We start from the raw sequence: 23387 nt of genomic DNA on the forward strand, positions 1-23387 counted from the left end.
GTGGGCCAGGATAGGAATAAGAAAAACTGTTTAAGGTTGGGGAAGAAATATTAAACACCTTGGGTCATTCAATATTTTAAAAGACAACAGCCGAGCAGTGGTGGAGCATCTGTTAATTCCAGCACTTGGGAGGCAGAGGCAGTCAGATCTCGGTGAGTTCGAGACCAGCCTGGTCTACAGAGAGAGTTCCAGGAGAGCCAGAGTGGAAACACAGATAAACCCTGTCTCAAAAAACAAAACAAAACAAACAAACAAAACCCAACAACAACAAAATTTAAAAATACTGATCGTGTGCGTGTTTAAGTTATGTTTTCTCAGCCTGGTAGAGCGCTGCCTGGCCTATGGCAGGGGACAGAGAGCCTCCAAGTCTGCTGCGTCTCTGCAGCTTGCTTTCCTCCCCGGCTCTGCGCTCAACCTTGCTGTCGGGAGAGCAGCTGTTAACATTTTGCGTTCAACTCCTTGTTCTGGGGTTCTGTGGGGAAGACAGCACTTCAAGTCAGGATGGCCGAGGTTCCTGATGCCACCTAAGAAACTGAGGGAAGAAGCTGGCTCTTTCCAACAATGTAGTATGGAGCCGATACAGGGATACAGTCTCTTCTCGCTTTGCCCTTCCACTCCAGCGGTTTCTCTTCCTTAGGGTCCACCGGGTGTGCCTCCTGGATCAATAGCCTCAGAATCACTTGGGAACTTAACAGAAGTTTAGATTTTCAAGCCTTCTCCCATGGCTCTAAGCTTTGGAACTGAGTATCAACTCGTGGTGAGGTGTAGGAATCTGGGCCTAGACAGGCTTCGGCCTCATCCTCTGGTCCAGCTATCTTATCGTCTGGATTTCTTCCTCTTGGAAGCCCAGGGAAGAACTAGGAAGCATTGCACACACTCTCTCGCTCCATGTGGGAAGCGACCTTATGAAATAGCTGTTTATTGCTTATCAGATCCACAAAAGAAGAAACTGAGCTGTGACTAGAAATAGGGTGTACCCATGTCATAGACATAATCCGTGTGTAAACAGGTTTGAATCCAGAGCTGCTGTGAATCCCTGGCTCTGATTCAGCCATGCCCTCACATTCTCTGAACATCACGTTGTTTGTAATCCAATTTTGTAGACTTCTGTTTCATGCTTTTGGAAGTCTACTGGATTCTTAACTGAATTCTGTTTGCCTCCAATTTTTTTAAACTGTCTCCTGCTGAAAGTTGTGTGTGAGAGAGATGGCGAGAGGGAGAGGGAGTGGGAGGAGGAGGAGAGAGGGGAGAGACAAGAGAGGGAGGGGAGAGATGGGGAAGTGGGGGGAGGAGAGGAAGGTGAGGAAGAGAGGAGGACAGGGAGGGGAAGGAGAAGAGGGAGAGAGGAGAAGGGGGAGAAGAAGGAGGGGAAGAGAGGAGAGGGGAAGGAGAGATCTTTGAAAACTAACACTTGAAATTCGCAACCTGTGCATTATTTGACAAAAAGTCTGAGGCTTATTTCTTCGATCTCTGACATTTTATGGCCAGTCTATTTGCTATGTATCTTCTCAACACTATTTCTTTCTGTCAACAACTTCCTTAGGTGACCCTTCCCGTGTTTTATTGTTGGTTGCCAGCCATCTACCACTGCTTCTCTTCTCTTCCCATCGTCCTGTTCTCTTACTCACAGCAGGTTCCTCTTCTGATGGATTCCAAGCCCTATCTTTAGTCCTGGACGCTCCTCAAGTTCCAGGCTCATGGCTTAGGCTCATTATTGGATATTTAACGCCACCATAACTCATACAGTGCCCTAGAGTTCATTATTCCTGCCTTGACTTCCCAGGACAATGACCTTTTCTAACTCTAGTCCTCCCAGAGGAACCTGGGCCTCTTCCTTTCTCTCTCTTTCACACTCTCTGTCCAATTAGTACTCTGAGTCCTAGAATTCTTACTGTATCCCTAGATCTGGTCTTTGGTGCTGTTCTCCAGTTATATCAAAGTGTTTTGATGAATAAGCTAGACCATGCTCTTTTAAATCTTTTCACCTACCTCATTGTCTTGCACATTACAGATGCTAAACAACTGTTTAGTAAATACATAGAGAAATTATGGGGAATAAAAGGTAGGTAACAATAGCTATTCTCATAGGAAGAGGAAAGCAATAATATATACTCTAAAGGTAAGTTAAAATAATTTATTGACAGTCAAGGTGACTATTAAAATGCTGGCTGAATTATTAGCCCCAGAGGAGCAAGAGATTGGGAACTAGGAAGACTTATCAAATAACAAATCAAAGAATGGTCCCTGTAGCCGCCTGTTAAGAGGCAGAGATATTTCAACATCTCAAGAATCAAGTACTACAATCTTTTATGAGACTGGAAAATCATTGCAGGTCTCATAAATTTCCCGCTTCTCATTGTTCCAAAGGCTTAATTTAGGATGAGTTACTCCATAAATCTAGGCAAAGATGACTAATGATTATAATAACAATATCATAAATTATATAGTGCTTTCTTCCCCAGAAAAACTGTATCTAATTTATCCTCCCAACATCCCTTATTGGATACAAGGACCAGAGATCATTGCTTTCATGCTTCAGGCACCTGGGTAGAGAGGGGTGTCTGTAGGTTGACCTCTGTGCCACACTGGATGCTGTACTGCATCTTCCTGTCCAAAGGACTGGCTTCCAAACAGACCCCCCACTTCCTCTTGGTCAGGTATCAGGCATTGCTATGGTGTCTTTCAATACAACTGCTACCCACATCCCATCTTGTACGTTACAATCAGAAACTTCTATAATTTACTCACTATACATCTTGTTATAGAAATACATAGATCCTAATCAAAGAGGAATAAGAAGATAGAAAAACATGATAGTTCATTCTTGATCTATTTCCTGATAATAATTGTAGTGATCCGTCACTTTTCTCATACTGTAGCTATGTGTTTTCTTTCATATGTGATGTCTATTTCTGATAGTTCAGTCTATGCTCTTATATTGGCTGTTAGCTGCAATGAAAGAGGAAATGTGTGCTATTGAAGTGGTCTCAGTTATTGTTTATCAGATGATAGTGATAGATATTAAACACAAAGTGAGTGATTAACTAAAATCCTCAGGTAAATGACGGGGTAACATATTTATAATTTTGTATTACATTTATTGCTTGCTTTTTAAATCTTGTGAAAATGTAAACAGAATTTCTGAAAATTTTTTAGAACTCTATCAAAGAGTTATTAACCTCTGAACAACTATTTTAAGAATTAACACAAAGGGGAGGGACTTGGTCCTGCCCCAACTGAATGTGCCAGACTTCATTGTCTCCCCATTGGAGCCCTTTCCCATTGGGAGGAGTGGATGGGAGGTGGGCTAGGGGGAAGGGAAAGGGGGATGGGAAGAGGGGTAGGAAGGAGAACTGTGGTTGGAATTTAAAATGAAATTAAAAATAAATAAATTAAAAAATTATTTAAGAATGTAAAAAACTATAATTCAGATTTAATATATATGTACATATATATTATGCGCATGATTTAACAAGACTGCCAGGTGGTAAAGAAGAGAGCACTAATAGAGCCTTCCCTTCACAGACAAAACTGTTAATGGTCTTCATTCATCCATTCCTTCTTCCTATAACATTTACTGGGTGTCAGAAGTGCTATCAGTAGTTGTGGGGTGCTGGGTAGACAGTAACGAGTAAATCAAACACATTTCCACAGGATATTAAGAAGAGCTAGAACCCAGATCAAAGAGGTGCACAAACCAAGGCACACCCTCAGATTCTGAATGACTGCAAAGTGCAAGAACAGAGAGGGGAACAGGGAGGAGTGTGAGATGTTGCACTGAGACAGCGACCATGAGATGGGAGGAGAAAGAGTCAGACTAATCAACACAGGTGAGCCACCAGCTTGCAGAGTGATGGGGCCACATTGAGGGGAGAGCCTTTACAAGCTGAGGGGAGGTATGTTCTCCTGCAGGTGACCTGAAACACTGTTGAGCCAGAGGAAAACCTGTTGTCTGAGGCTGCTCGTGGTTTACTGGTAAGGTTTCTGGTGTTCTGACCGGAAATAATCACTCAGAAACTATATTATTCGTGATGCTGTTTGGCCAATAACTTAAGAGTATTTCTGGCTAAGTCTTATATCTTAAATTAACTCATTTCTATTAATCTGTGCATCCCCTTGAGGTCATGGCCTACTGGCAAGGTTCCTGTGGGCTCCCGTGGGTATCTTCCTCCTTGGGTGGCTCCATGGCTTCTTTTAGACTCTGCCTACTTTCTCTCTATATCTCTTCCAGCCTGGCTTTATTCTGTTAAGTCATTGGCTGAAAGCAGCCCCTTTATTAACCAATGACAATAAGACATATTCACAGTATCCATCACCTTCCACAGCAGAGAAATGGTGGAGACAGATCTTTGTTTTAGGAGGGTGGAGCGCTGAATTTAGGGAGTCCCTGAGCACCTCCTGCTGGGAATCTCTCAGGGCAGTCGCCATGGAGGAGGGTATCTCTGAAATTCAAGTTAGAGTCACATCAGGACTGAGCAATGGACTGCAACAGCTCCATTGGGGTGGAGATTGGGATGTTCTTCATGACTGGGTCCATGATAACCCTTAGGTCCACTCCCTGGACCAAAGAAATAAAATGTATTTCATTCACATTTAGTTCTTACCTGTAAGGGAAGAAAATACTTATGGGGATTATCATCAGACACTACGATTTGTCTCACCTGACAAATATTCATCATGTGTTTGTATATAGAGAGTATATAGGTATATATGTGTGTATATATACATTGTGTATATATAGGAAAAAATTGCATTTCATTTTCCTAAAGATTTAAGGGTCTCATCGTTTGGAAGACTCCTATCCCATCTAGTTGGCTTCAGACTTCCACTAGAGTGATCCCTTGATGGGTGTTCAACCCACGTTTCACTTGCTCGGTGTCAGTCATTATATTTTCTTTGGAAATTTAACAGAAATCAATATTTCTCAGCATTATTCTCAAGTGAGGGTTGGAATCTCTATTCTTTAAAAAATTGGATGCAATTTTACTTATTTATTTTTGTTTTTCACTGCTGGGGAAAAACTGATGAGAAAGGAATTACAGTGCTTAGTTATATTTTTATTCTTTTGGGAGACTTAAACTTATATTCAATAATAATATTATAACAATGATAGCTAAAATATACAGAGCCATTTTTCTGTCTGCTAATCATTGCAGCAAAAACACTTAACATGCACTAATTGCTAGAGGCCGAAAGCCTGTGGCCAAAAATCTGAAACACTCGCTCACGCTCATGGTCAAAGTTATTCCCCTATACATTCTTTCATGCAGTTAAGAGTTATGGGTCAGGACTTGTCTGGGACCTGTGTGTATAGTGCTGAACAAAACAGCAAAAATCCCTGCCTTCATGAGTCATAGTCTCCTTTGGGGGGCCCTGAGGAAAGTGATAAAGAGAAACAGATAAATACGTAGTGTTCTAGAATATGATATACACTGTGGAGAAATCTGATTTTACCCAGTGAACATTTCTAGGGAAGTAGCCTTTGAGCAGAGAGTTTAGTGAGGGGAGGGATAAGTGACAGTGGAGAACAAGAGTATTCCACGAAGGGAGATGGTCCAAAGGCTCTCCTCCAGAGCAGCCAGGCCTGTGTGAGGGCAGACAGGGACAACAGTGGTGGGAGTACAAGGGAGTGTTGGGGTTCAGGTAGCAGAAAGCAGAAGGCCAGACAAGCCCACAGCATCCTTCAAGTACAGCCAAAGCCCTTGCTTATTTTATCAATTGTTGTCCCCCCTTTTTACATTTTTTGAGAATTTTGTACATGAATAGTATGTTTATCTCACATCTACTACAACCTCTCCCACTTCAACTTCTGCCGCGTTCCCTTCACTCCCTCTCAAACTTGTGACCCTTGCTTCTTTATTATTGTCATCTCTTTCTCGCTCTTGTGCCCCGCCATGTGTGATGTGTGTGTGTGTGTGCGCACGCACGTATGTGTTGACATACCACTGCTGAGCCCATGGAGTGTTACTCAGATGTGTGTGTGGTTTGGGGTGATGCCTTGGCCACTGATGAAGGCTGATTCCCTTCTGCAGCCATTAGCTCTCTTTCTCTGTAACTCTTCATCTAGGGGGTGGGACCTTCTGCCATTTCCCCCACCCACTGTGGAATGTCAACTTGTGTTGTCAGCCCTCAAGTCTGGTTGAGGGGATCGCACTGTTAAGAGTTCATGGGTGATGCTTCCTGTCATTTAGAGAGGATGTATGGGTCTTCTGGCTTTTACAGCCTCTCTACCCCCTCTTTTGCAGTGTAACAGGTTGCTGTAGGTAAGTCAGTCGGAGTTGGGCTCCCATGGTCAGTTCTTGTTTTAACCAGTTGTGGATTTCTATGATGGTCTCTGTCTGCTGAGAAAAGAGGCTTCTGTGGTGAGGAATGAGAGCTACATTCATTTGTGGATATAAGGATAGGTTTTTGTTAAATAGCCCAGGCTGGTCTCGAACACAATATCCTCCTGCCTTAGTCACCCCTGTTCTGCATGAACTGTTATGCCAAAATTCAAATATTAAAAAAATACATTTAAATAAATATGTTTTAATATAAAACCTGCAAAGCTATAACTCTTGTAGAAGAAAGCTATTTTCCATGTATGATGGTCAGTATTGATGGCCAACTTGGGATTTAGAATTCCCTAGCAGACAAACTTCTGACTGGGTCTGTGGTGGAGTTTCTCATTTGGGCTGAGGTGAGAAGATCTGCCCTAAATGTGGGTTGTGCTGTCTCCTGGGCTGGGCCCCAGGCTGTATGAAACAGGGAAGGTGAGCGGAACATGGGCGTTCATCACTCTCTGCTTTCTGGTTGTGGATGTAACATGACCAGCTGCTCAAGCTTCTCCCACCTCTCCTCTCACGCGAGGGACTGTCCCTCAGAGTGGGAGCCAAGCAGCCCTCCTCTCCTCAGCTGTTTCCAAAATAGGTTCTTTTTCACAGAAAAGGAAAAGTAACCAATCCCTGTGCTATGGGGACACAAGTCTGAGCCCCACTGTACCCAGTGTCTCTGTGATGACAAGTGATGTTCTCTCTGAGAACGTCTGTGGAAGTGACTGGAAAGCTCAAGGAATCAGGGCAGTGGCTGAAATACTGGTAAAACGGGTTTATCGGTTTGGTTTCCTTCAGCTGGTCCCTAAATCCGTTTTTATAGTGCCTTCAGGCATTTCTTCTGAAACGTGAATTTGCATTATTAACCCTGGGATGGGTTAAATACAGGATTCCGCTGGTGAAGGGGAGTGGGGTGACATGCACCTGCATCTCTGACAGGTATCCAGCGACACCAGGGCCTCTGGCTCCTTCTCCTTATCTCGGGAAGCAGTGCCACAGAGGTAGTTAGAGATTCCCCTATCTGATTCCCACTGTAGCCTGGATCTTCATATGAATTGGCTCAGATATCATTATATCCACTGAAAAAGGATGCAATCACAACTTGGAGGGGTGAGGTGACCTTCTTATGTGCCCAAATCACAGAGCTGTGACTTCAATTTCGTTCCTTGGCTTCTGGACAGCAAATGTTCCATGGCCTTTAAACCTTCATACATAAAAGCACATGCTAATTAGTGTTTTCGGCTGGTGCACGTGTACAGACACACACACACACACACACACACACACACACACACACACACACGGTTACAGTCAGGGAGGGGGAGGGGAGGCCTCCTGAAGCTGCAGCCGCCTGGGGGCCAGCTTGGCAGCAGTCTCTGGAAATGATCCAGACGTTGCAAACATGCTTTGGAAAGTTGCCTGTCTTCCACGCTTTGCCCATCCTACCTCAGAAATGAGCTTTTTCCTTACATTCCCCTGCACGTGAGTTAAACCAGGATTCACCCACCTCTGAGATAATATGCTCCTGCCTTGCCACCCAAGGCAGAGAGTTATTGATGGTGAGGCCGGAAAAGATTTTTCTTCTCACTCAAGAAGAGCATTGCTCTCAGAGAAAGCCTGAGCATTCTGGGAACAGAAAAAAAATCTTTGAAGCGTTTCCAACCAAGTCCTTGGAGAGGTTAGCATATTTCCAGCCGCAGGACTCCAGGTTAAAGAAGTGTGTCCCCCCTTGTTTACAAAGCATCACAGCAGCTGTTAGGAGCTTTCCGCCCCCACTGGACAGAAGAGGCATTTGGAAGATGTGCTGGGCCTCCCATCCAGTCTGCTCCTGTGCAGCCCTCGGGGAAGAGCTCGTCACCGGCAGCCACCAGCAGCGCAGGGAATGTGGGGGTACTAGGATGGCAGCCGAGACGAGCCTGGCTTCTCTGGTTCCATTTTGTTGTGCTCTTCTTATTAATGTTTAAAAAACCAGGCTGTGTCTCCATTTTTGTGCAGAGGTGAAGAAAGTCACTGCTCCTACCCACTTCCTGGTGGTACACCTGCTGGGGGATGCGTTGTCCTCGTGAATTTCATATCTGCTCCTATGTAAAAAGTTAGCATGTACCCTGTGTGCCCGTGTGCATGCCAGGGCACAGTGATTGCCTGCTTTCCTAATCCTGTAATGCAAAGTGTTTTCACAATGCAAGGAACTACATGCTTGAGAATGCTATTGGTGGTTGAAAGACATATCTGGCATTTAAGGAATGTTAGCTGTTCTGTATTGTGAAGAGCATGTCAATGAGTTACCCCGTTATCCTCAAGAAGGACCTTGCATAGTAGTTGTGACCATGTGAAGTTAGACAACTGCACAGTCCAGGGAGGTGCTGAACTGGTGATGTGTTTGTTCTGGAATCATGAAGTCCTGAGTTCAGATGCCCAATACCAGTGTAGAAAAAGCCATGAATGACAGCCCATGTTTGAAGGCGTAAGTCACAAACAATGCCACACTAGTTTGGAATTATGATTAATAGGGTGGTATTTATTTAAAGGGGGAAAAACTTACAGATCACCGTCCCAGACAACAGCCCTCTGTGCAACCAGGAAGGAAATCTAGTCACCTGCGGAGCAGAAAGTGAAGAGAGCTAGGAGAGGGAAGTGGCCACTTTTTTAAAGGGAGAGAGACCACGCCCCAATCGGCGGGATGGGGGGGAAGGGGTGTAAGCAGAATCAGAAGGTTTCTTGGGGCTTAGTAAGCAGGAAGTATAGCTGATTCATGATCCTAAATTCACAGAGACATTTTACCATGATGCATGAGGTGGAGGGTGATAGAGGAAGCCACGCAATGTCAACCTTGGTTCTCTGCACTTCTACACACACACACACACTTGTGAAAACTGTGGCATAGAAGAATAAGACAGCGCCAAAGATCATACAGCTGAAATGAGGTAACCAGGTCTGTAGGGGCTTCTATGATCTTTAAATAGGTAATGGAAATTCCTCTTCTATTACTGAGGTCAAAGGGAGCCTGTGAGGCATAAATAAAGAATTATTTTAATTAACACCATCATATAGTTCATGGCCAAGGCAACATGGGACTGATTGCAAGCCACATATATAACATAGTAATACTCAGGCCCATCTTTGCCTTGATGTGATCAAACTTGTCTAATAAGAAACTACCCAGAAGGGAGCGGAGCTGAAATATGAGAATACTGAATTCTGATGGTGGATCTGGGCCTTCCTTGGATCCAGGGGGGCTTTGTCACTAGATTTTCTTTTTCTTTTTTTATTTATTTTTATTTTTTTTAAAATTTATTTATTTATTAAAGATTTCTGTCTCTTCCCAGCCACCGCCTCCCATTTCCCTCCCCCTCCCCTAATTAAGTCCCCCCCCTCAGCCCGAAAAGCAATCAGGGTTCCCTGTCCTGTGGGAAGTCCAAAGAACCCCCCACCTCCTTCCAGGTCTAGTAAGTTGAGCATCCAAACTGCCTAGGCTCCCACAAAGCCAGTATGTGCAGTAGGATCAGAAACCCAGTGCCATTGTTCTTGAGTTCTCAGTAGTCCTCATTGTCCATTATGTTCAGAGAGTCCGGTTTTATCCCAGGCTTTTCCAGAGCCAGGCCAGCTGGTCTTGGTGAGTTCCCAGTAGAACATCCCCATTGTCTAAGTGTGTGGGTGCACCCCTCATGGTCCTGAGTTCCTTGCTCGTGCTCTCTCTCCTTCTGCTCCTGATTTGGACCTTGAGAATTCAGTCCTGTGCTCCAATGTGGGTCTCTGTCTCTGTCTCCTTTCATCGCTTGCTGAAGGTTAATATTCAGGAGGATGCCTATATGTTTTTCTTTGGGTTCTCCTTATTTAGCTTCTCTAGGATCACTAATTATAGGCTCAATGTCCTTGGTTTATGGCTAGAAACCAAATATGAGTGAGTACATCCCGTGTTCCTCTTTTTGTGTCTGGCTTACCTCACTCAGGATAGTGTTTTCTATTTCCATCCATTTGTATGCAAAATTCAAGAAGTCCTTGTTTCTTACTGCTGAGTAATACTCTAATATGTATATATTCCATACTTTCTTCATCCATTCTTCCATTGAAGGGCATCTAGGTTGTTTCCAGGTTCTGGCTATGACAAACAATGCTGCTATGAACATAGTAGAGCATATACTTTTGTTGTATGATAAGGCCTCTCTTGGGTATATTCCCAAGAGTGGTATTGCGGGGTCCAGGGGTAAGTTGATCCCGAATTTCCTGAGAAACCGCCACACTGCTTTCCAAAGTGGTTGCACAAGTTTGCATTCCCACCAGCAATGGATGAGTGTACCCCTTTCTCCACAACCTCTCCAACAAAGGCTATCATTGGTGTTTTTGATTTTCGCCATTCTGACAGGTGTAAGATGGTATCTTAAAGTTGTCTTGATTTGCATTTCCCTGATCGCTAAGGAAGTTGAGCATGACCTTAAGTGTGATAGAAGAGAAAGTGGGGAGTACTCTACAACACATGGGCACAGGAGACCACTTCTTACATACAACCCCAGCAGCACAGACATTAAGGACCTCATTGAATAAATGGGACCTCCTGAGACTGAGAAGCTTCTGTAAAGCAAAGGACACTGTCGCTAAGACACAAAGGCAACCCACTAACTGGGAGAAGATCTTCACCAACCCCGCAACTGACAAAGGTCTGATCTCCAAAATATATAAAGAACTCAAGAAACTAGACTGTAAAAGGCTAACCAACCCAATTATAAAATGGGGCATTGAGCTGAACAGAGAATTCTCAACAGAAGAACTTCAAATGGCCAATAGATTTTCTTTTTCTAAGGACAGATGTATCTATTTTGTACTCTAGGTTAACGTTAGACACGTTTCTTCTTGTGATTGAATGAGTCCTGATGATTGTAACTCATCAGAAAACTCTTAACAACCAACATTAAAGAAGGAATAGATGACCCTAATTTGAAATAGCAGTTGCTTGAGCAAGATTTTGCAATAACTCAAGAGGGACAACTACAGGAAACTAATTTCTTCTACTTCAACAGATATTTGTTGATTTGCATGACCCAAGAATTGCATGTTGTCGTGTGACTAGCAGCACTCACTCCCTTGGCTTATGTCATCCTCATTCTCTTCCTTTACAGGAAGTACAGGTGTCTCCCCTGTGGAGAAGAATAGATTGACCCTAGAGATTAGTGGACAGATAAATCCTCATTTCTGAGCTAGAACCCTCATTTCTGTGGTAATGAACTAATTGGAAGCAGCATTGTATAGCAGATCCCAGTGATGCTCAGAGGGTGAGATGAACCAAAGCAGGCTGAAGAGCATGGCTGTGGGCCAGTTCCCAGCCTTCTCTCCCTGCGCAGAACACGGAGAAACCAGCTAAGCATCTGGCTTACAAGGTCATTTTCGTTCATGAGGTTAGAGAGAATCTGAGACCGAGGGACGGCACAGCCAGGGAGTGGGGCTTTGGGAGACAGCAGGAAGTGAGGAGAGGTCAGGATAGAGTCTTTCCTTGGCCAGAAGTTAGGCGATGAACTGAAGTGGGCCCTTTGGGCATCTAGAACAAGATGGGATGAGAGATGCTAAGAATCCTCTTGGCCCAGTTCCTCGATTCATGGACCTCTGTAGGTCAGAAAGGATGATTATTTGATTTTGTTATTTCTTAACCTGGTTATGGTGTGAAATTTAGCCTGATAATGATTTCCACATTTTTCAGCCACTTTAGCTTAAAGCATCTTTATTTCACAGGAAGGAAAAAAAGCCAATGCCTTGATTCGAATCTGTTCAGAAGTCATAACCCTTGGGCGCGGGCTCAGGGCCCACGCTGTCCTGTTTATTCCTGCTGGCGTGTCACAAGCCCTGGATGCCGGAGCTGTGCGGTCTGAAGTGTGAGCGGAGTCAGAAGAGCTCAGGGGAAACAGTCTGGCTGCCTCACGACAGATTCCCAGCTCTCTTGGCTGTCCTCCAGAAATCAGGTCTGCTCGCATTTCTGCAACAGATCTGATCGTCGCTGACTTGGAGAACTTGTAAGCTGTTTGTGGATGCACGGCCAGGGTGCTGATGCCAGACACAGATTCCCACTGACAGCCGAAGAGTGTAAACGTGCAGAGAAGGTCCTGCGAGCTCCTCTGTGAACTGCGTGTGTTTGCACGTGTGCAGATATGCTTGTGAATGTGTGCGAGAAAGAAAGAGAAAGGGGAGGGGAGAGCAAGGAAGGAGCTGTGTGGGACGTGAAAAGACACGAAGGTGAGCTTCTCATGGCAGACTCTGGATGGCCTGCAGGTGGGCTCTCCATGAACCTGGTTACACAAGGAAAGAATTTAGACTGGAATGATAGCATAGAACACAACGTGACCTCATACATTTCACTAAAACATAGCATACTGTATCCAAAGTCCAGTTTTTGACTTGGAAACAGAGCAGTGCATTAGGCAGACAGATATGAGACTCGGGACAGCCAATAAAAGCTACAGATTGGGCTGTAGAAAATCAGGTAAACTTCTTCTGGTAGATGGAGATTGTTTTAAAGCTCTTTCTGCTTTCTGAAGGGGGAATAACTTCTCTACCTTTAACTTATTCAATGGTGCAAATTTCATAGGGCTCCCTCTAACACAGGGGTTTTCATTTGTGTTTGCACCAGCAGGGATGCGACAGAGGGGCCGTCGTGTGGATCTGAGGCCATGTGTTACTGGGAGGCACAACAGCCTTTCGGAGGTGTGGCCTAGTGGAAGGAAAAGATGTCATTGTGGGGGATGTGCCCTTGAAGGGGACAGTGACACACTGGTTCCTTCTCTGACTCCTCTTTCTGACTGTTAGGAGGTAAGTCACACTCTCCCACTCTCTCCTTATCAAGCTGTCCTGCTTCAGCACAAATCCAAGTGACTAGGTGATCTGATCATGGATGGAGACTTCTGAAACCATGAGTCAGTGCAATTTTTCTCCTTATGATTTCACTAGCTCAGGTATTTTTCACAGTGACTGAAACCTGATTGACAAAAGAAGGGGATTTGTGAAGTAGGGGATTGGAAAGTGACTGGCCCTGGCTGTTTGTAGTCCTACAACACTGGAACTGAAGTCACAGGTGCTTGTCAGCTGCCTGGGTAGCAGTGCCTGCTCTAATGGCTGAGCCATTTCTCCAGACCCTACACTATTTTTTTTGCAAGTTTAATGCTTATTTGTTTAGTGACAATTTCAAAGGAACACAGGAGAACCAATATCAATCCCTAGTAATTAATTCGTGAGGCCCAGTGAAACTGGAGCTCTCTTTTAAAACTTCACGAGAGTTGTTGGTGGCAGCACAGAGAATGTGGTCAAGCACGAGCCCCTTCCAAGCATACACAAGGCTGTGTGACTGTGGACTCACACCCCAGTGAAGCAGGGTCACGCCCTGCTGAGTCCAGCCGCGTCTTCAAGTTGAGGATGACCTTCCTGACCTTCCCAATAGCAAACTTGAAGGGATGCTCTGTGACAGTGTGTGCTGAGCTCATTAAACTGTTTCTCAAGTTCACTGAATACCAGGTAAGTGCCTGAATCAAGATCATAAATGATAAATTATTTGGATGACTTATATCAAAATCATTCTATTTTGTTTTGATGAAGACAGGCAACCTGTTCTGTCACTTTATCTTTGTTTTTTGATTTTTTCTTTCAAATTTATAGGTCTCTATTAATTTTCTGTGAAGACACAAGAACATGCTTGCAGAACATGTGTGTGTGTGTGTGTGTGTGTGTGTGTAAACATGAGTCCCTGTAAATGTAAGAAATTGAGAGAAATAATTGACTCACATGCTTAGTGTCTCACATTGCAATATTTGTGACCATAACAATGCTTTTCTGATGCTAAGCAATTTTAATAGATTATCTTCTTCATACACTATCGAAGATAGGCAGAATTTCAGGTTCTAATTTAATTCTTGCATGCATTACTTTAGCAACTGAAAAGAGTTTTATATTCAAGGCAACAGCCTGTGTATTTCCCTTTAATATCTAACAACTGAAATGACATCAGCTTAGACCTCATCTTTAAACCCCTAAGATGGTTTTGAGAAGAAAGAAAGATGAACTCTTCTAATCCATGAAGGGTGTTTTAAAAATGATGTTAATACAAATTCTGGCCTTTCAGGTTTTTTTGTTTGTTTGTTTGTTTTTTTGAGAGAGAAAGAACTTCTTTGAGATATTTTACTTATCTGGAAAACAGAATTAGGCTTAAATCATAGCTAAGTAGCTTGAAGATTATGTATCTATTATATCTTCATTACTTTTAGTGACTGAATGTTTAAGATAATTGAAAATTTTACATTTTATTCTACTTAAGTGAAGTGGTAGAAAGGGAAAACCATATAAGATTGTATTGTCTTGCATTGCAACATTTTCCCACTTAGAAAGATGTTTGAAAACCATATCAAGCGGGACTGTCAAATATCTCTATGATAGTATCACCCCGAAGTCATCACTGTACCTCCAAAATCCATCTTTTCCCTTCTACTCAGAAAGGGCAAGAGGATGAAGAAAATCCTGAAGGTCTTAGCACATCCTACTCAGTTTCTGGAAGATCAGAGGAGCTAGTAGAATCCTCATCATCCCCAAGTGCTGAGTAGATGGTCTCATGGCCCCTGTATCTGAAAAGGTATAGCCTATAAATGTCTAAATAAAGGAATCTTGGCTGAGTCTAAATTCTCTTCGTTTTCCCTAAAGGTTCCTTACATCTTCTTTATCTCTTCAGTTTCTCAGCCAAGGTCATCTATTCACACTCTCTAGAGCCTGCCAGCCAGTTTCCCATTCCTGTAACAAATGCCAGAGACAGTCAACTTACAAGAAAAAAGGATTTCTTTCAGCCCACAGTTTTGGAAATTTTAGCTTATGATTGGTTTGGTCTCTTACTTTGGGCACATCATGACAGGAGTTTGTGCTTAAATGTAGCAAGAAGACCAGGAAGGCCAGGGTCCCACTAATCTTGGTAACGGCATGCCCCCAGTCACTTGGAGACTTTTAACTTGGTCCCTTTTCTTAAAGTTTCCAGTCCCACATTAGACAGAGGTCTGATCTCCTAAATATACAAAGAACTCAAGAAATTGGTCACCAAAAAAACACATAATCCAATAAAAAAATGGAGTACAGACCTAAACAGAGAACTCTCAACAGAGGAATCTAAAATGACTGAAAGACACTTAAGGAAATGTTCAACATCCTTAGTCATCAGAGAAATGCAAATCAAAACAACTCTGAGATTCTATCTGTAAGAATGGCCAAGATCAAAAACACTGATGAAAACTTATGCTAGAGAGGTTGTGGGGAAAAAGGAACACTTCTGCATTGCTGGTGGGAATGCAAGCTGGTACAACCCCTTTGGATGTCAATGTGGCGATTTCTCAGAAAATTAGAAAACAACCTTCCTCAAGACCCAGTAATATCACTTTTGGGTATATATCCAAAGGATGCTCAATCTTACCACAAGGATATGTGCTCAACTATGTTCATAGCATCTCTGTTTGTCATAGCCAGAACCTGGAAACAACCTAAGAATGGATAAGGAAAATGTGGTACATTTACACAATGGAGTATTACACAGCAGAAAAAAAACCGACATCTTGAATTTGCAGGAGAATGGATGGATCTAGAAAACATTATTTTCAGTGAGGTAACCCAGACATAGAAAGACAATTATCACATGTACTCACTCATAGGTGGTTTATAAACATAAAGCAAAGAAAACCAGCCTACAAACCAAAATTTCAAAGAACATAGACAACAATGAGGACACTAAGAGAGACTTACATAGATTTAATCTACATGGGAAGTAGAAAGTAGAAGAAGACAAGATCTCCTGAGTAAATTGGGAGCATGGGGATCTTCAGGGAAGGCTGAAGGGGGGAGGGGAGAGGCAAGGATGGGAGCAGAGAAAAATGTAGAGCTCAATAAAAATCAATAAAAAAAGTTGCCAGTCCCTTCCCAAATCATCAAAATGGGGACAATATTTCTAACATTTAGGCTTTCAGAGAACATTCCACTTTCAAACTCTCAAGGTCTCTCTTTGAGTCCTTTGGTCCTTTCTCCAAAGCTGATTTCTTGGGTCCCATTCTGAAGGAATTCCTGGACTGGTGACAGCCCCTGTGGCCTTTTCTTAAAGTACAAACTATTTGTTAATTTCTCCTGGTTTCTTCCTGACTGGGTGGGTGAAAGTCCACAGCCGCCGATTCCCCACCAGTGAGGGTATTTGCCAGTCTTCCTTCCCTCTTCATCATAGATGGTGACAGTTGGCCAGTTGTGCCATGCGGACCACCAATCAAATGCAGCTGACTCCTGGAAGTCAGATACAATATTGTTCTCTCTGCCCTCCTTACAAGCAAGTGGTCAGAGCCGTAATTACTCCTGATACCAGGTGGCAGGTCTACATCACACCTTGACATTAGCTTTTAGCTATTTTTTTTATAGCTGTCAGTGTGCTCAGTCAAACGCCTGTCTGTCATCCCAACCAGACAGGTCTTAATGTCTCCGCATCACAGAGGAGGACCTTGGTTGCCTTGCAGCCCCGTTTATTATGGTCCCAGTGTAGCATTTTATCACACATTCCTTACACAGAGCCTCCTCTCCACCGCCACGGAAATCTTCCAAGTTGGCAGCTTTAGTGTCTCCTGCCATTAATCTTCACTAGGCTGGGCTCACAGGGCAGGGAATGATTTATTGCAATTACCTGTTATAGTGCAGAGCTCAGGTGAGCTGGGCTCAGATGGACTTACTGGGCTCTCTTCCCTTCTTCCTCAGCCAAGGAGTAAAACACGTGTCTGCTGTTTTTAGGTAGATTTGCTTTCAGTCAGCCCCTCGACTGTTAGTTAATTAACGAGGAAGTGGAGAAATAGATTTAGATAGCACTAGGGTTGTGCGTTTACTTGGTGACGGCTGGCTGTTCAAAGCCAGGAGTGACGCCGACATGTGACAGTCCATTTAATTTCTTTGTTGTTGCTGCAGTTTAAGAAGCATCCAAAGGAAATTTGAAATTGCTCTTACCTCACGCTTTCTGCACCATCTGTTCCAGGTGATTAAAACCAATCTGCATAGAGCCTTGTGTTTCATTTCCAATTTCTTGCTCCCTGGGACGGCGGGGGCACTGCATGACGTGGGGCTAATGCCTGCTTCAGTTCTGCAAGTGAGGGGGGAAGAAGGGGAATTGTGGGGGGCCAAAGAGGTGAAGAAAGCTCCGAGGTAAACTCTGAAGCAGAAAGGAGTGCGTTCCTAAGCAGGGCCGTTGTTTGGCCATGGCTTGCATGGATGGCAAGTTCCTGTATACTTGGCTTAAAAAGCTCCAGGATTCTTACATTCTTGCTCTGGTGGGAAGGTGGTAGTTTTCAGGAGAGATGAGCGGAATTAAAACCCTTTAGGTTTTGGTGATCGCATCTGGGACCCAATTCGCTCTTGAATTTGGACTAATCTCTGGAAGCCACTATTTTGTGTCAATTATTAACAATAAATCATTTATTTACTCCTGGATGGGAGAGAGTTGGGATGCATAAATTTTGAAGTTTTTTTTTGTTTTATTTTGAATTCCTGTGATTCAAAGAAAAAGTAATGTGGGGATTGTGGTCTCCCAAGGAGAGAGCAGCATTAGGGACACCTGCTCCGTCATGATTCCTCTAAGTGTATCTAAAACCTTAGTTTTGCCGGGCGGTGGTGGCGCACGCCTTTAATCCCAGCACTCGGGAGGCAGAGGCAGGTGGATCTCTGTGAGTTCGAGGCCAGCCTGGTCTACAAGAGCTAGTGCCAGGACAGGCTCCAAAGCCACAGAGAAACTCTATCTCAAAAAACTAAAAAAAAAAAAAAAAAAAAAAAAAAAAAAAAAAAAAAAAAAACAACAACAACAACAACAACAAAATACAAAAGGCCGGGCGATGGTGGTGCACGCCTTTAATCCCAGCACTCGGGAGGCAGAGGTAGGTGGATCTCTGTGAGTTCGAGACCAGCCTGGTCTACAGAGCTAGTTCCAGGACAGGCTCCAAAGCCACAGAGAAACCCTGTCTCGAAAAACCAAAAAAAAACAAAAAACAAAAAAAACCTTAGTTTTTATTTCCATCTCTGCCTATGTTGCATGTCCTCCAGTTTTGCAGTAAGTCTGCCAATGGGCATGGGAGAACGTGGACACCGGCATTTAGTATCATTTATGCCCAGTACACCTTCATCTCAGTATTGATGGGCATCTCTTCACCTTGCACTCTGCTACCACCATGGCCTTTCTGGGATTTCACACAGCCATTGATAAGGCTGAAAGGAGTCTGAAGTTTGCCAGAGAACCTAAATTTAGCAGACGCTCCATCCTCCTGGGTCTTCCTGACGGCCGGATCAGCATTTTGGCAGTACATCTTTAAGGAAATATCTGGGAAAGAAAGTGGTTTTGAAAATGTGTGGCTCGGGATGATTGATTGCCTGGCAAACTTGCATCACTGAAATTAAAGTTTTATACAAAGACTTTTCTTTCATGTATTCTTGGGGCATGGTAGTGGGGGGGCACATTTCCATGGAGCTTTCTAATTAGTTAGGGATCCCTAGGTTCTGTGGGAAGGAAAAGGCTGCTATGCTGGGAGGAAGGTTCTATACTAAGCTTGGGAGATGGAGGTTTTGCAGAATTAACTAATTTGGTCTAGATTGCTGAACTAAGTAGAAAGGCTGGTGTGTGACACTAATAGCTGGTTAGGCTGCATTGAGTGTGTGTGTGTGTGTGTCTGTGTATGTGTGTATCTGTATGTCTATGTATTGTGTATGCACATGTCTGTGTGTGAGTGTCTGTGTATGTGTACGTGTCTGTGTGTTTGTGCGTGTCTCTGTGTGTGTGTGTGTGTGTGTGTGTTGGGAGCTCCTTTCTAGTTCTGGTATTGCAAGCATGCATACTACCACTTCAGACCTTTTAAAATGTGGGTTCTGAAAGAACCTCAAATACTATGGTTACAAGGTAACTACCTTCTGACAGAACTATCACCCCAGACCTTGACTGCTTTAAAAATGAGTCCCTGTGACCCCTGACTCTTTGAAATACTCCCTTTCCTGGTTGGCTAGACCCAGTGTCTAGCTTCCAATGAACCGAATTGAAGGCAAGTGAGGAGTCTGTTCTAAGATGAGGAACTCCCGTCACCCCCACCCCACTCCTTGTTCTGCTGTATTCCGAGCTGCACTCTGGTGGGCCATGACTTGAGGATGGTCTCTGCTAACAACCTAGAGGAAAGCAAAGTTAGGGAAGAGGTGATTTCTGTCAACAGTGGGAACTTGGAAACGCATCAGCCTCGGCTCATCCGCTGAAGCGTTCTGAGAGACCCCAGGACCAGAGCATCTAATTAACCTGTGCCCGACAGGAGCCGTGGGGTGGGGGTGGAGATGTCTACTTTAACATTAAAAGCATTCGGCCATTGTATTCTGAGAGTGTTTAGTTATGCAACTCTGGGGTGGCTAATATAACAAGGAAACCTCGACCACAGTCTTTCTATAAGTCTGCTTTCTATGGAGAGGAATTTGGGGAAAAGTTCATTTGTCTTAGCCCTCTGTGAGAAGTGCACAAGGAGGTTTAGGAGGTGGTGATAATAAAGGCATCTGGATGGCAAGGACACAGACCATAATATACTGGCCATATCCCTTTTCTGGGTGCCAGCCCTTAATTACTGAATTGGGGAAGCTTCTATGTGATTCTGAGAAAGAGGGCAGAGCAACCTGCAGACACAGGAGCAGCTCAGGGAAGAGGTTACCTGACTGGAATAATCAGCAAGGCCACACAGCTCCTGATATCAGGCTTAAGTTAGTCCAAAGGGGTCCTCTGAGTCAGAACCCACAAACACCATGCTTTTGTGAGAGGTCAGTATTGGGATCCCAGCATCCTCAGTGAAGGAGACCCCCTCACGGTGAGGGTTCCCTCTTGTCTCCCAAGTTAGGCACAGAGCACACCCAAACACAGGGAGATCCTTTATTAAGCAGGGAAGAAAAAGTGACTCAGAAAGGAAAATAGCAGCAAATGACCTTGCAGGTGTAACTGTTTTTCCTTCCCTTTCCTTCCCTTCCCTTCCCTTCCCTTCCCTTCCCTTCCCTTCCCTTTCCTTCCCTTTCCTTTCCTTTTTCCTTTCCCTCCTTCCCTCCTTCCCTCCCTTCCTCCCTTCCTTCCTTCCTCTCTTCCCAGATGGGGTTTCTCCATGTAGCCCTGGATGTCCTGGAATTTACTTTGGAGACCACACTGACTTCAAACTCAGAGATCCTCCTGCCTCTACCTGGTTAAAGGCACCTCCCAGTGCAGGTGTATTTTTTTTTTTTTTAAAAAGGGGAGATCTGCCGGGCGGTGGTGGCGCACGCCTTTAATCCCAGCACTCGGGAGGCAGAGGCAGGCGGATCTCTGTGAGTTCGAGACCAGCCTGGTCTACAAGAGCTAGTTCCAGGACAGGCTCCAAAACCACAGAGAAACCCTGTCTCGAAAAAACCAAAAAAAAAAAAAAAAAAAAAAAAAAGGGGAGATCTGTGCTAGATTGAGCTAGGATGTGGCAGTATGTTTTGATTGGTTATGTTAATTAGGTGAGCCAAAGGTGACTTTTGATTGCTTACTTTAATACTTTGCTTGCTAGACCTTGGTAGTCAGTATCAGGAGGAGGGATTGGACAAATAAGGGGACCAACATTGGGGCTAGTTTTAGGAATGTAATCTAATGGTTTTTAAGAAGGCAGAGGGGATGGGGAGAAGGGTAAGGCCTGTCAGAACCAAGCTAGAACTGGCCAGAGTCCCTTCACTGAGGCCACGTGCAGCTGGATTTCCATTTGTTGGTTGGGCTCGATTGTGAGCTCTAAGGCTGTGTAGAGCGGCTCTCCCACAGCTGATAGCCAGGTTGTGTGTCTGCGCTCTTGTTTTCCTTTGCATGCATTCGTGAGTATCACTCTTCACTAAGCAGAGCCTAGAGAGGTGAGGTATTCAAACATTCTGCCGCACACTTGAGCCAGGGAAACCACAGCTGCTCCCTGCTTTAATAATGCCAGGGAAGCTGGTAAACAAATAATAACCGGCCCAGGGTTCACTTACTGAGTATCCCAATATGTGCATACAAGCCGTATGGTCACATCAGAGGAAAAGAAAAGCATAGTTTAGTGATAACTCCTCCAGCTTCCTGCTTAACTTAAATACTAAGTTAAAAGAAGTAAATTGGAGGGCAGGAGGGAATAAAACAATTTTCTGCTTGTTTTTTTTTTCTTTTATCTTTTACAAAGGACAAAACAAAACAAAACAAAAAAAAAAAAACAGAATCTGGGCCTACTTTGGAGGATTTGGCATTGTGTTCTGTGAGAAGGGTAACTTTAAAAAGCTGTTTTCTTGGAGCAGCTGCTTCTGTCCCCCACCAACTGTAACATTTGGGAGAGCAGGCCCTGCACCTTGCATGAGCAGCACAATAGAGCCAATCCTATGGGCAGAGGTGCGCGTGAGCCAACCCCAAAGCTGTGACATGGGAGAACTGTCCCAATTGCTCATCTGTTATGTGATGGCACTGGCAGGGGAGAGATGCCTTCTCCCACCCCACTCCACCTCCTCCCACCAACGCCTGAGGCATGTGAGGTTGCTGGTGTCACCTGGAAAAGTGATTCCTTCGCCAAGCCTGGGTAAAACAGTAGAGCTGGCCCTGAAGGTTTAGGTGTGGTAGAACCAGCCCTGAGGACCTGAAAGCACGAGAACTGGCCCCGCCCCTTGCTCATCACTGCAAGGGGTGAGCTAGCCAGGGCAGTGCTGGAGAGCGCACCCTGGTGGTGAGGACAGGGGAGAGCTGGTGGGCTGACCAGCCCTGCAAAAAACCCAGGCCCAGAACCAGGGTTGTGTGTTGGCCCACCCCGACATCCACCCCATAGGTGATCTGCTGGGTATGTGAAGGGACCGTGCTCCAGTCTTTTACTGTTGCTTAGCACCCCATTGAGCATCGCCGATTCCTTTGGGCAACTGAATTTTGACCTCAATTTTGCTACAGGAAAACAAAACAAGCAAACACAAAACCAGGAACTCAAGAAATCAAATCCTTTTGCTTTGTAAATAATGACACCACAGAAAAAAGTCAGGCACAAACAGGAAACCAAGGAGCAATAGAAGTAAAAGAAGCCAAAGTAGGGGCTTCCTGCAGTACGTGGTCCACACTCAGAGTTGCTGCTTGCTCAGGAGTAGCCTCTGCCATGTGTGAAACTTGCAAACTAGAACATGCAGATATGGTGTGGTCTCGGCTTTCCTTGCCCAGGTTCATAAGCCTCTTGGGAGGTCTGAATCTAGAATCTTCTCTGGTGCCTTAAGCAGGCTAATGGTTCAGATAGCCTCAAATATAACTTTGAATTTCATTGCTGATAGCTACTAATTGGGAGATTTTATATAAAAGTTACAGTTTTGCTTTTGCTTAAAAATTGGAAATTCGGGGAACAACAAACCTGCATTTCCACCATTTCCACCAGTAGCAGTCACAGCTGAGTTCCAGATCATTCTTCAGGGGTGGACTCTGCAGCTGCCTCTAGTCCTTCCCAGGGCAGACAATTCCTCATCTCCCCACTCTCAGCAAGGGTCATTTGCTATTCACCTTGCTACTGATTTCTTTCTTTCTTTTTTTTTTTTTTTTTTTTTTGATTTTTCGAGACAGGGTTTCCCCGTAGCTTTTGGTTCCTGTCCTGGAACTAGCTCTTGTAGACCAGGCTGGCCTCGAACTCACAGAGATCCACCTGCCTCTGCCTCCCGAGTGCTGGGATTAAAGGCGTGCGCCACCACCGCCCGGTTGATTTCTTTTTTTATTGATTTTCTATTATATTGTTTTATATTACTTTTCTTATGCACTAATCATGAATATTACTGGGGGCTTGTTAACTTGCAAATATCAAATACATATCCTGCAGAAGTTTAGAGATGATGTATCCAGCAGGAAGAAGAGCCATTCTATAAAGTGTGTGTTTTGGGGATACCAGGAAAATAGCAATAAATGTCATTTCCTTGTGTCCAGTTTGATTACGTCTTCTAAACTCTGGAGGGATTCAAAACAGAGGGACACCACACGTAACTGGATAAACCTAAGCATGTTACATACGATAAAATGACTATATTGTCTATCTGAATATTTGTCTAAATATACATTTTGAT

The sequence above is a fragment of the Microtus oregoni genome, unplaced genomic scaffold (assembly GCF_018167655.1).
Source record: "Microtus oregoni isolate MIOR12 unplaced genomic scaffold, Mior012 000008F_ref0000371, whole genome shotgun sequence".
Taxonomy (NCBI): Eukaryota; Metazoa; Chordata; class Mammalia; order Rodentia; family Cricetidae; genus Microtus; species Microtus oregoni.